The 11,344-nt window shown below is 42.8% G+C and overlaps 1 long non-coding RNA gene across 1 annotated transcript in view; it reads right to left on the reverse strand.

Moving 5' to 3' along the window:
- Positions 1–6,120: 6,120 nt before the first annotated feature.
- LOC111814449 overlaps positions 6,121–11,344 on the reverse strand; it is a 21,324-nt gene continuing 16,100 nt past the window's right edge. Inside the window, exon 3 of the long non-coding RNA XR_002819436.1 lies at positions 6,121–6,169. This is a non-coding gene — a long non-coding RNA (uncharacterized LOC111814449). The remainder of the gene's footprint in view (positions 6,170–11,344) is intronic.

An 11,344-nucleotide genomic window follows, 5' to 3' on the forward strand; every position in this document is an offset into this window, starting at 1 on the left:
TCCTCCATGCTCTTCTTGCCTTCATAGTTTGTGAAGAGAACTTGGCCGTAATTCTGATGGGTTTTCCTTTGAGTGTGATCTGCTTCTTTTCTGTAGCAGTTTTCAGCATATTATTCTTGTGCTGTATTTCTGTGTTTTTAACTATTATATGTCTCAGTGTGTTTTTAATTGGGTTGAGGTTACTTGGCGTTCTGTATGCTTAGGTTACCTGAATGTCAGATTGTTTCCTCATATTTGGGAAGTTTTCTGCTATTACTTCTGCCCATAATATTTAATATCATTTGTATTGACTCCTTGTTTCTCTTTGATACCTATTAGTCTCTGATTGTACATCTTTGCATCCTCTTGCAAGTGATGAATTTTTTTTTTGGTGCATTCTTGTTTTTCAGAGATCTTTTCTTGTCTTTTCACTAGCTGTACCAGCGTTTTCAAGATCTGAAACTCTGTCTTCACTTTCACTGAACAGTTTGCAAGCTTGTGATTGAGAGTTTAATTTCCTCTATATCTCTTTGACTGCTTCATGCGATCTATTTCCTTCCTCTATTGCTCATTCAACAAATCCGTCATATTTCTAAAGTCCTCTATTTTTTTTCCAGTGTCTTCTTTATAAGCAGTTATTAATTCTTTTACTTTATGGTATTTTTTCAGATTGAGTTTCTTTCTGTGTTTTTGTATTTGATTCTTTACTTCAGATGCTATGTGTTCAGAGAATTCTTTTTTTATTTCAGTAATTAATTCTGCTCTGAGTCCCTCTATACCTTTCTGCTGTTGCTTATTTAATTTTGATGCTATTAATTCATACATTTAAGCTGAGTTAGTGTCCTCTGCAATTGTTCTGGGTGGGAGTTGGGTTTCCTCCACATGTTTCTGCATTTGATTCTTTACTTCAGTTGTTATTAATTCAGAGATTACTTTTTCTGTTTCCACTTTCCGTACCTCTATACCTTTCTGCAGTTGTTTCTTTATTTCAGAAGCTTTTGATAAATTGATTTCAGCTGTGTTATTCTGAATTTCTTCTGTGCTAGTGTCCTCTGCACTTGTTATGGGTGGGCTTGTGGTCTGAGATTGCATTTTGCTCCTTCTCATTGTCATTTTGTATAGCACTGTCTTCTGACCTTTTTTGTAGAGCTTTGGTGCAATTATAACCTTAGCACCTACTGAAATTCAGGGGCAGATCTACAAAGTTTGAATTTATCCAGTTCCACCTGGCTTGGGTCTGGCTGCTGTGCTCAGCTCCTTACTGCTGCAGTCCTTGGGAGTGATCCTGTTGTGCCCCTCTGACAAGATGCTCCTGGACTAGCTGGGTGGTTCTGTCCCCTACTCTCTCTGCAGGGATTGCTGCTGCAGGGTTTCAACCCAGACGTGTATGCCAGGCCTGAGCTGAGTCTGAATTGAATAAGGGGTGTAGGGGAGAAGGGAAACTCTTCCACCCCCTCACCGGGCCTGAGCTAGAGCTTTATCTGGGGGTCCCAGTAATGCAACAGAAGTTCTCACTCACTAGGTGGGCATGGCGGGGACTGCGTAGTGCTGCGGAAATCCCAAGGGTTCAGAAGATGGTGTCATTCATGCTGTGTGCCTGGGTTTGGACCGGACAGGTCCTGTGGGCACAGGGTAGCAGGAAGCTCTCCTATACACACCGGGCCTGGGCTAGGGCTGGATCTCAGCTCTCGTGGTATTTCCTCCTCTGCCTCCTTTTGTCACAATAACAGTCCTGCACTGGCCTGGCACATTTTTACGGATTCACAGACTCAGGTTCTCCCACTGTGGTCAATGGAGTACAGGTACCCATTTGGCAATGTGAAATTCAGTGTGACCGAAAAGTCTGAAAATTTGCAAATATCATGAGGACTAATTCCATCAACTTCCTTCCTACAAAGGTCACTTCAGTTCCTTACTGTTGAAGATATCTCAGTAAGCCTGGTGCTAGGTGCACTCCCAGCACAAGCACCCCTTGCACAGTGATAGGCATCCATCACTCCATCACCCTGAGAGCAGGTTCATCGCTCCAAACAGCCCCTGGGCTGCACTGATTTATCCTTCCTCCCCACAAAAGTACTGATCACAAGTCTGGATCCATGAAGAAATACTATGGAAGAAAATTATTTGTAAAGTATGTAGTTCAGGTTTTGAGACTGTAAATACTTTGAAAGGAATTTAATGATGGAGGACATTTAGCCTTATGAGATGTTGTGACTATCACCGAAAACTACTTCCTCTGCAAATGGGCACTGCCTCCAAGAGTCTCCTTGAACTCTACTTCTCCAGGCCCCATTTCCACCACCCAGGTCTCTTTCTCAGTTCTCTTGGTACCAGCCGTGCACCTTCCAGGGCAAGAGCACAACCTGGTGTGGCAGAGGGGAGTGCTTGGAATGTGGATGTCCCAGTAGTCCTCAACACCCCCAATGACTTCATTCCTGCGTGGAATGGATGAGTTCCATGCAAATGATTCTTTGCTTGATCTGTTCTGGGCTTCTCTAGACCCCAGCCTGTGCACGCTCAGCTCCACTTGGTGCCTGCACCTGCTGGGCTTCCAGGCTTCCCTTAACTTCAACTCAAGAAACTCAGGGAGCTCCCAGGGAACAGAACAATAGCATCATATGGCTTCTCAGAGGGGCCAGACCTGAGTTCTCCTTTTTAGAATTAATATGCAGGACCACCTGAGCAGCTCTCCTCGAAAGAAGAGTGATTATCTTCATTTTAAATGAGCCTGACCCTATTTTCTCCTATTGATATATACAGAGCTGGCTAGGATTTCTCCATATACCTTCAGTTGGCTTTAAGCAATCCATATTGGTCTAGTCGAGGTGCTGGTGGTAGTCTTTGAACATGGCATGTGTGTTTTCCTGATAACCCATAAGAAACATGCAGTTCCTCTTGTAATCACCTTCTATCAAGAACATATAATCAAATTATAAAATCAGACCCAAAAAATTCAAAGACCCAATCCAAAAATGAGCATCTGACATGAATAGACACTTCTCAGGTGAAGAAACACAAATAGCAAGTAAATATATGAAACAATGTTCAACATCATTGGCCATTTGAGCAATGCAAATTAAAACAGCCCTGAGATTCCTTCTCACCCCAGAAGGAATGGCTATCATCAAGCAGTCAACCAATAAGAAATGCTGGGGAGGCTGTGGGGAAAAGGATCCCTTCAACATTGTTGGTGGGACAGCAGGCTGGTAGAACCACTATGAAATCACTGTGGAGATTCCTTAACAAGCTAGGATTGGAGGTCCCACTCAACCCAGCTATTCCTGCAGGGGAATTTCTTGGTAGAATTGAAAACATCATACAACAACCATATATATGCACCCATGTTGATAGCAGCACAATTTGTCATAGCTAAATCCTGGAAGCAACCAAGTGCCTCTCAACTGAGGAATGGATTAAGATGTGATACTTTCACACAATGGAGTATTATTCAGCAATCAAAAGGATACATTTGAGAGTTTTATGGGTAAATGGATGCAACTAGGGATGATATTCTTAAGGGAAATAAATCAAACCCATCTGTGCAAACATCAGATGGTGTCTTCAGTGTGAGAACCTGAAAGAGAAAATAAAATGTGAAGGGTACAGCAGATATTACAAAAGGGAATGAACCTGTTGTAAAAGAAGGAATTTCTGGGTTGAAGAGATGGACAAGAGAAGGAGTGGGTGAAAGAGATGTATCTACGTATGTAAGCAGGATGGTTTGAGCAATTGCACTCTGGATAGCTGCTGGTCTGTGGAAAGGAGCACTGAGTCCTTAATTTCTTTTGTTTTTCTATTTAAGTTTTTCCATTTTCTCTCTTTTTACTTCCTTCCAAGTTTTTTTCTTTTTGTTCCTTCTTCCAATTTTGCATGCATATATCTGGAAATATGAACAAGTAATTAGAAGACAACACTATGCAACACAACCACTGCAGAGAAATTCAAATTACTTTGTGTAGTAAAATTCTGTGCCATTTGTAAATTTTCTCTTTTAATACTATTATATAGTCTCTTCAAAAAATTTTAAAAATATTTTTGAAAAAAAAGGAGAGGTTGGGAAGATAGCTCTGTGGTCTCAGTACCTACCTGGCAAGCACAAGGACCCGAATTAGATCCCTGGCACTGCATACCGTGTTGTCCCCAGAACTCTGGGACTGTGGTGCCTGCCATTGAAACTGAGCATGATGGTGCTCACCTGTAATCCTGCACTGGGGAAGCTCAGACAGGAGTATCACTATGAGTCTGACCTGAACAGAGACCTTGTACCAAATAAATGAATATGTATATGTATATAATTAAAAAGTATAAAAATATATAAAAAGAATCAAGTTGTCTGCTCAGAATAGCAGCATGAAATGAGAAAGACCACCCCTAGGCATTGCTGAAGTTTTCCTTCAAGATGCATGAACACTGTCCTCACTGGCCAGATAGGAATGATCTGTGAGTTCTGCAAAGGAAGGTGAGCTTGAGCCTGCTGAGACAAAGACCCTAGCTGAAGGAAAGCTTCACTTTCTTGGGGAACCTCTGCTGTACTGGGGGTCAAGGAAGGAGCACAAAAGAATCTCGAAGGAAGGCTAAAGTTAACAGGACCTTCAGGCATTATTCTGAGGAGGAGGAGGAGGAGGAGGAGGAGGAGGAAGGAGGTCATGTTAACGGCAGCTGACTCCAAAGGCTGTGCACTCACACTATTTTGACCCTGGGCATAGAACTCCATGAAAAGTAAGAAATTTTTATAAATAAAATTACCTTTCATACTGGCAGGCTAGGGCTGTGGGTGTAGTTCAGTGGCACAGCGCTTGCCTAGAAGAAATGAGGTCCCGGGTGAGATCTTCCACAAAATCTCTTAAGAAGTGCATTACCTTAATGGAGGAGGAGTTCCAGCAGGGCAGACTAGTGCAGGGCTGCTCATGGGACACTCAGAAGCTGGGCAAGGAATCCTGCACTCCCCAGCTGAGCAGTGGGGTAACGGGTACTCAGACACAAAGGCGGACCCTCTTCAAAGGCCTGAGTCCCATTCCTGTGATGAGGTCTCTCCAAGAATTGGTTTCTAAATGGGGAGTTGTGCATAGTAAGCACATGACAATACTCACAAGCAAGAAATGCTCCGAGGAATCTCCAACAGGATCACTTAACTTTCTTAAGAGTAACATACGCACAGTACTACAAATTAAAGTACAAACCCAGCAGGTGAATTCCAGGGCCAGGGGCATTGAGAAGGAGAGCAGCATCTTCCCCATTTCTTGGCAATGCTTATGCCACAGGTGCAGAGAACTTTCCTGCCTGGGAAGGGATCTAATAGCCTCAGGGAAGGCACCCACTCCACAAGTCCTGTGTTTTGCCTGGTGTCTAAGGGCATAGCTCACTGGAAGAATAGCTCATTGAGCAAGATATTCAACATCGTAACTTCAGAACTGAAAGCCACTGATAGACTTAGGACTAACATCCCTTTGAGAGCAAATAGAAAATGGCCCATAGAGCACACACTCTGCTGACCTTTGACAACCATGAATGACAGAGGCAAGAGGAAAACATCACGGGACATCAGGAGAGCTCAGAATGCACTCCATGGGACACAGCTCTGTGCCCTGGGAACAGGTTCCCACTGTGACAGTTGCATTTGCCCTATATCACATCCACCCCCTGAGGGTACTTATAGTCACCCCTGAACCTTAGCAGTGGCCCTTCGCTCACTTCCCCTTAGGCCTGTGGAGGTAAGTGATCCACAGTTGACCCTTAAGGACACAGAACTGAAAATTGACATTAATACTAAGGAGGGGGCATTAAAAACTCCCCATGACCTTAGAAGACAGATGTGCAAGGCCTCGTGATGGTGATGTAATGCAGTCCCTTCTCAACGGAGACCTCATTATCCTTCACCTGGAATGACATTTCATCCAACTGAAGCTAACCCCGCAAATAATGGGAAGACAATTCAGTTCAGAAATGACTAGCTTATTGCAAATCTAAGTGCTATGTAGGTAACCAAACAGGGGTGAAATATGCTTGGCCGTGGGATTAACAGCAACATAAAACTCCAAGCATGATCCTTTTACACAAGACGGACAGCATCCTAGAATGGCTCTGCCTACTCATCCATGCAAACGACATCCAGGGAATCAGGTGCTGCGTTCTGGAGCACTGCTTACGTATGATATTTCCTGTACTTGGCTCTCCGATTGTTAAACCAACCCTGAGGTCAGAGGGGAAAGTAGATCGGGTTAGGGAACAGAACTGTTATCATAAAAGAATAACATACCATGTGTGTTCCTACATATCTGACTTATAGATATTGAGAGGGGAGCTTTTGCTTCAGGCTCAAATACCTTCAAGGGCTGGGGTGGATATCCATGCAGGAACACAGTCCTGATTGCCAAGGTTAAGGATTTCCTTCCTTTGTAACAGAAAGTGAAACTAGTTCTAGGAAAGAAACTGACATTTCTCTTTCAAACCCTTAGTGGGCAGCAGTTCGGTTCCCTGCTAACGCACAGGCCCAGAAGTTTCTGTCTATCCTCCCAAACTCAGTGTTCTTTAACATTTTCTTCCTGTTACTGGCTGCAGGCCTAGGGGAGAAATTGCTCCCGTGCCTGATGTTAGTTCCATGGCTTCTAAGTCAATGAAGCAGTACAGCATCCTGACTGTTGATGGCACCCCAGCCTGCCTGCAGGGCACACACGTCCCTTCTGATCCACCTAGACATGCACAGCCTAGCCCTGGTGCCCAAGACACAGAAGGAGAGGACAACAGCAGTTGGAGGGGTCACAGGACTGATTGTCTAAATCTGCTACCCATAGCACTGCAGCAGACCAGGAACCATGTGATGTCACTGTCCTCTGTAAACAAACACAGTCTCCTAGATTTGGAAGACTACAATGACGTAAACTGTTGGGAAGTTACAATATAAACCAAAATGCCATAACAGGTGTTCTATTCTATCTCCTCAATACCTGCTTCCCAAGTAAAATACAGCACATGAAGAAGCCCAGATTACGGGAGGTATGGTGGTGCATACCTGTAATCGCAAGAGTCAGGATGCTAAGTTGGAAGAACTGTTGTGAGGTCCTAGCCAGCCTGGCTGACATGAGTTCAAGGACAGCCTGACCTGCATAGGGAGAGTCTTTCTCAACTACCACCAGGAAAATGAAGACCAAGAAGCCCAGAGCAGCAGAGCTGGTGTGGAGAGGCTGCAAAGTGTCCACCGCTGACATCGGCACCACAGCACCGGGGTGCACAGCCCACTGTCCTGGTGGGATGACATCAGGTCTCTCTCCCAAGCCTCTTTCCCATCAGTGCTATTACCTTGCACAGGAGAGGGGACACCAAGGGGCAGTTTAGTAGAAACTTCAAGCTGAGATGTGGGATGTGCTGAAAACTTTCTTTCCTCTGTTAGTTTGTTGTGGCCTTTTTCCTCAGGAGACCAGTGAGAGAGGCCCACAGCCAGGGAGGTGAGCAGGCACCTGCACACCTTGGATCCTCTGTTCCTGTGCACTGTCAGATAGCCTGAGAACATGCTCCCCACCTCCTCAATCATCTTCCTGCATGGAGCCTGGACTGGGGCACTAGGATGCCAGCACTTCATTGTCCTGCTCTGTGAGGCTGCTGTCCTGAACACCAGACACAGATTTTCAGCTCAATTTCTCCAAAGCTCTTTGGTATATACTCTGCAGCAACATTAATGATGAGCTCATACTGATTTCTCTCCCAAGTCCTGGGATTCATTGGGGAACTACCCGCACCCTTTTGTCTTAGGTAGGGAACATCTGAGCCCATCACCTAACCCCAAATTGCCCAGCATAGCCTGAAGAACTCAGACGTCCTGGAAATTACAGTAAGTACAAATCTCCCTTGAAAGAAGGTCCTCCCCACCAAATGTCCTACAGAACTCACCTCCAGGAAGTAGTACCACAGAAAAGGAAACCCGCATCTCACCATGATAAAAAAATGTGCTCAAAAAGACTCCAGATTTTGGAGATGAATGTTTCTTCAGCTGTTTACAGTATTTCTTTACCCTTTCAAGTGTCTGAGATGAACCAAACTGAGTTCTATGCCATTCTTTTGGATTGTTTTTTCCCATGATCTAGGTTCTAGGGCCTATCATCAAACACTCTACTACAATAAGATTCTGAAAATTTGGGGAACTGTGCACCATGGAGATTGAGCTCTATGCAGAGAAATGTCCATTGTGAGCTCCACCGTCTCCATCACCTCAGCAAGACTTGCAGGAACAGCAAGGGGAGGCAAATAACCTATGGAGCTGCCTTTCCCCATCATGCTCAGTTTGACCAGATGTCCATTCCTTGCTCTTAAGTGGATTTCACGGGAGTTTGCCCTCCATTCTTAAAGCTTATGAGCTTGGGATTGGGCCTTCAACTCAGTGGTAGAGGACACCCTGTGGGTATGAGCTGCTGGCTTCTATGCCCAGTGCCAAAGGGCAAAGCAAAGAGAGGTGGCCAGTAAAACAATGAAGGAATCATCAGTAGTCATGTTTGGCCAGGTTCTTAGGTTGGGTTTCAAGCAATTTCCCACCAAAGTACCTCATTTCAACCTTGCATCTTTGTCTCAGTTACTCTTTTCTCATTGCTGGGACAATTATCAGATATCCAAAATAAAGGAAGGAAAGGTTCATTTAGCTCACAGTTAATGGAGTTTTCAGTCCATACTCAGCTGGCTCCAAGTCAGAGTGGCACATGGCAAAGAGCAGAGAGCAAATGGGAGGAGTAGCAGCAACAATAGCAACAGAGAGGAAGTCTGTCTCTCTGTCTCTTTTATGTTGCATTCAGGATAACCACCCCAGGCTGAGCAAAGTACTTACACCCATAATCCCAGCAATACTAAGACTCATAATTCCAGTGGATCATGAGTTAATCTCAAACTCTAAAAGTCCCTGTCCCATGACTGCACGTGGCTTTAGGGGAACAACTGGACACAAACCATAACATCCTTCCTACACCCATTTGAATACTTGCAGGTCAGATTAAGTCCTGACATGAGGGCGCACAGAAGGGCACCCTAAGGGACAGCAGTTCTTCAAGAAGCAAACCTTACTTAGTGAGAGGATATACCTATGCAAATCCATGTATTATGCAGGTGTATAATTACAGCGTTTTTGGTCATATGCATGCATATAACCTGAATTGTGCACACAGAGTAAGAGAAGCAGCTTGAGTTTTTAAGATTTCTTTCTTTCTTTCTTTCTTTCTTTTTTTGTAGTACTGGGGATCGAACTCTGCAAGTTGTGCTTGCCAGGCAGTTGCTTAAACAGCTGAGCTATCTCCACAGGTTGGTAGTAGGTTTTTCTCTTTTCTTTTTTTGCAGTACCAGGGATTGAACTCAGGACATTGTGCTTGCCAGGCAGGCGATTATTCTATTGAGCTGTCTGGCCAGCCCTAAGCAGCTTTAGTTTTTGTTTGGTTCTGTTCTCCTTTCTTTTGTTTCACTATTACAGATTCTTACTCTCTTTCGTAATGGGAGGGAGCCTCAAGCCCACTTTTTTTCTTCTTTTTTAAAAAAATTACCTTTATTTGAGAAAGAAATAGCAATGAGACAGTTTCAAAACAGATTAGTAGGACAGTTACAATAATTAATACATTGCATATTGTTGTGTTCGTAGTAGTTATTCATAGTACAACATGCAGACATGATATCTTGTCTAAACACTATTAGTTAAAAACTTTCCTCTCATTGAACTAAGGGAGAGTAGCTGTATATATATATGCTATTTTGTTTTTCATTTTTTAATTCATTTTATTGAGAAACAAACAGCAATGAGACAGTTTCAAAACCGATTAGTAGGACAGTTTCAATAATTAATACATTGCATATTGTTGTCTTTGTAGTTGTTATTCATAGTACAAAATCCTGTCCAAACACTATTAGTACAAATCTTTCTTCTCATTGAATTAAGTGAAAGAAGTTGTATATTTATCCTATTTTGTACATACAGATACAAAATGATCCTTTATTTGTATCACCTTTTTTGTTTAGTTTTGTCAGAGATGGGTATTCCATTGCCATTTAATACTGTAGGTGCATGAATTCAACAAAATATTCCAATATAGTCCAGTAGTCCATAACAGTAGTGGGTTTTCCATAGGACTGGCAATGTCAGAAGTTGTTCACTTGAGCCTTTTGCAACTCAGCATATTCATATGGCTTTACATTTTATATCTCACTTTTATACTTTTCTGCAAGATAAAGCAAGACCTATATAACAAGAAATGTAACTTTTGTATCTGACAAGGTCAGTGAAATCCCCTCAGGATTTACCCTGAATCCTTGTATCACAGTTTGTAGATCCTTTGTCAGTGTCAGCCAGGTGGATGAGTCACAGCCAATGCTTGGCCAATGTGCTCTCTGTGAAAGCCTGAGAGAATGTTTGCTCTGTAGGTGACTCTCCTTAGGCACACTCTACATCATCGATCACTTTCCTCTGTGGTCTCATAATCTCCTTGATCAGTAAATTTGGGACACAACTGAGTTGCAGGATGTTACAGCACAGGTTCTCCTATGTCCTGCATCCTCACTAACCTTGAAAGGCTAGAGCCAAAATGTTGGCTGTCCTTGCAGCCCTTCTTTTTCTCTAATTTTTGCTCTGCAAACTTAGATTGTTAACCATCAAGAAGAGAAATTTAATATTATTACCCTACAACATAGGCAGTTGAGCTTAACCTCACTATCTGTCTGAGTATCAAACATCTTAGACATGGCACAGGTATTTTCCATCAAGTATTAATACATTCAAATTTGAATCCCTAGAGAATATGAAGAAAAAAAGAAAAATTTAAAAAAGAAAAAATATTTTTAAAAATAGGAATAAGCTATTATATATTTTCACACAGAAATCTAGAAATCTAACCACATACAGCATTGTGTACTAACTATTTTGTATATACAGATACATATATTTTTTTCACTACAAAATGATCCATCATTTATATCCCCCTTTTCTGTCAGAGATGTATTCCATTGCCATTCAAATATTGTACTTGCATGAATCCAGCAAAGTAATCCAATATAGTCCAGTAGTCAATAATAGATGTGGGTATCCGCAGGACTGGCAATGTCAGAAGTTGTTGACTTGAGCCTTTTACAGCTCATCATATTAATTTAATATAAGCCCACCTTTTCTCTCTCCCTTTCTCCTAATACAGGCTCATGACTACAATCTTTCTGATTACACTAGGAAAGGACCAGTGATAACACCATCTTCCCAATATCCAGGGAAGGATACAGATGGAGGAACTGGTATGGAGAATGAGTGAAAAGCCAGTTGGCCTTTCTTGGACTCACTGACCTTGACTCTGGATTCAGGCTCTTTCAGGACTCTTGCAAGCATCCGTCTGTGGAAAGAGATCAACAAACGTTCCTA

This window comes from Octodon degus, unplaced genomic scaffold (assembly GCF_000260255.1).
Source record: "Octodon degus isolate 3935 unplaced genomic scaffold, OctDeg1.0 scaffold00319, whole genome shotgun sequence".
Lineage (NCBI taxonomy): Eukaryota > Metazoa > Chordata > Mammalia > Rodentia > Octodontidae > Octodon > Octodon degus.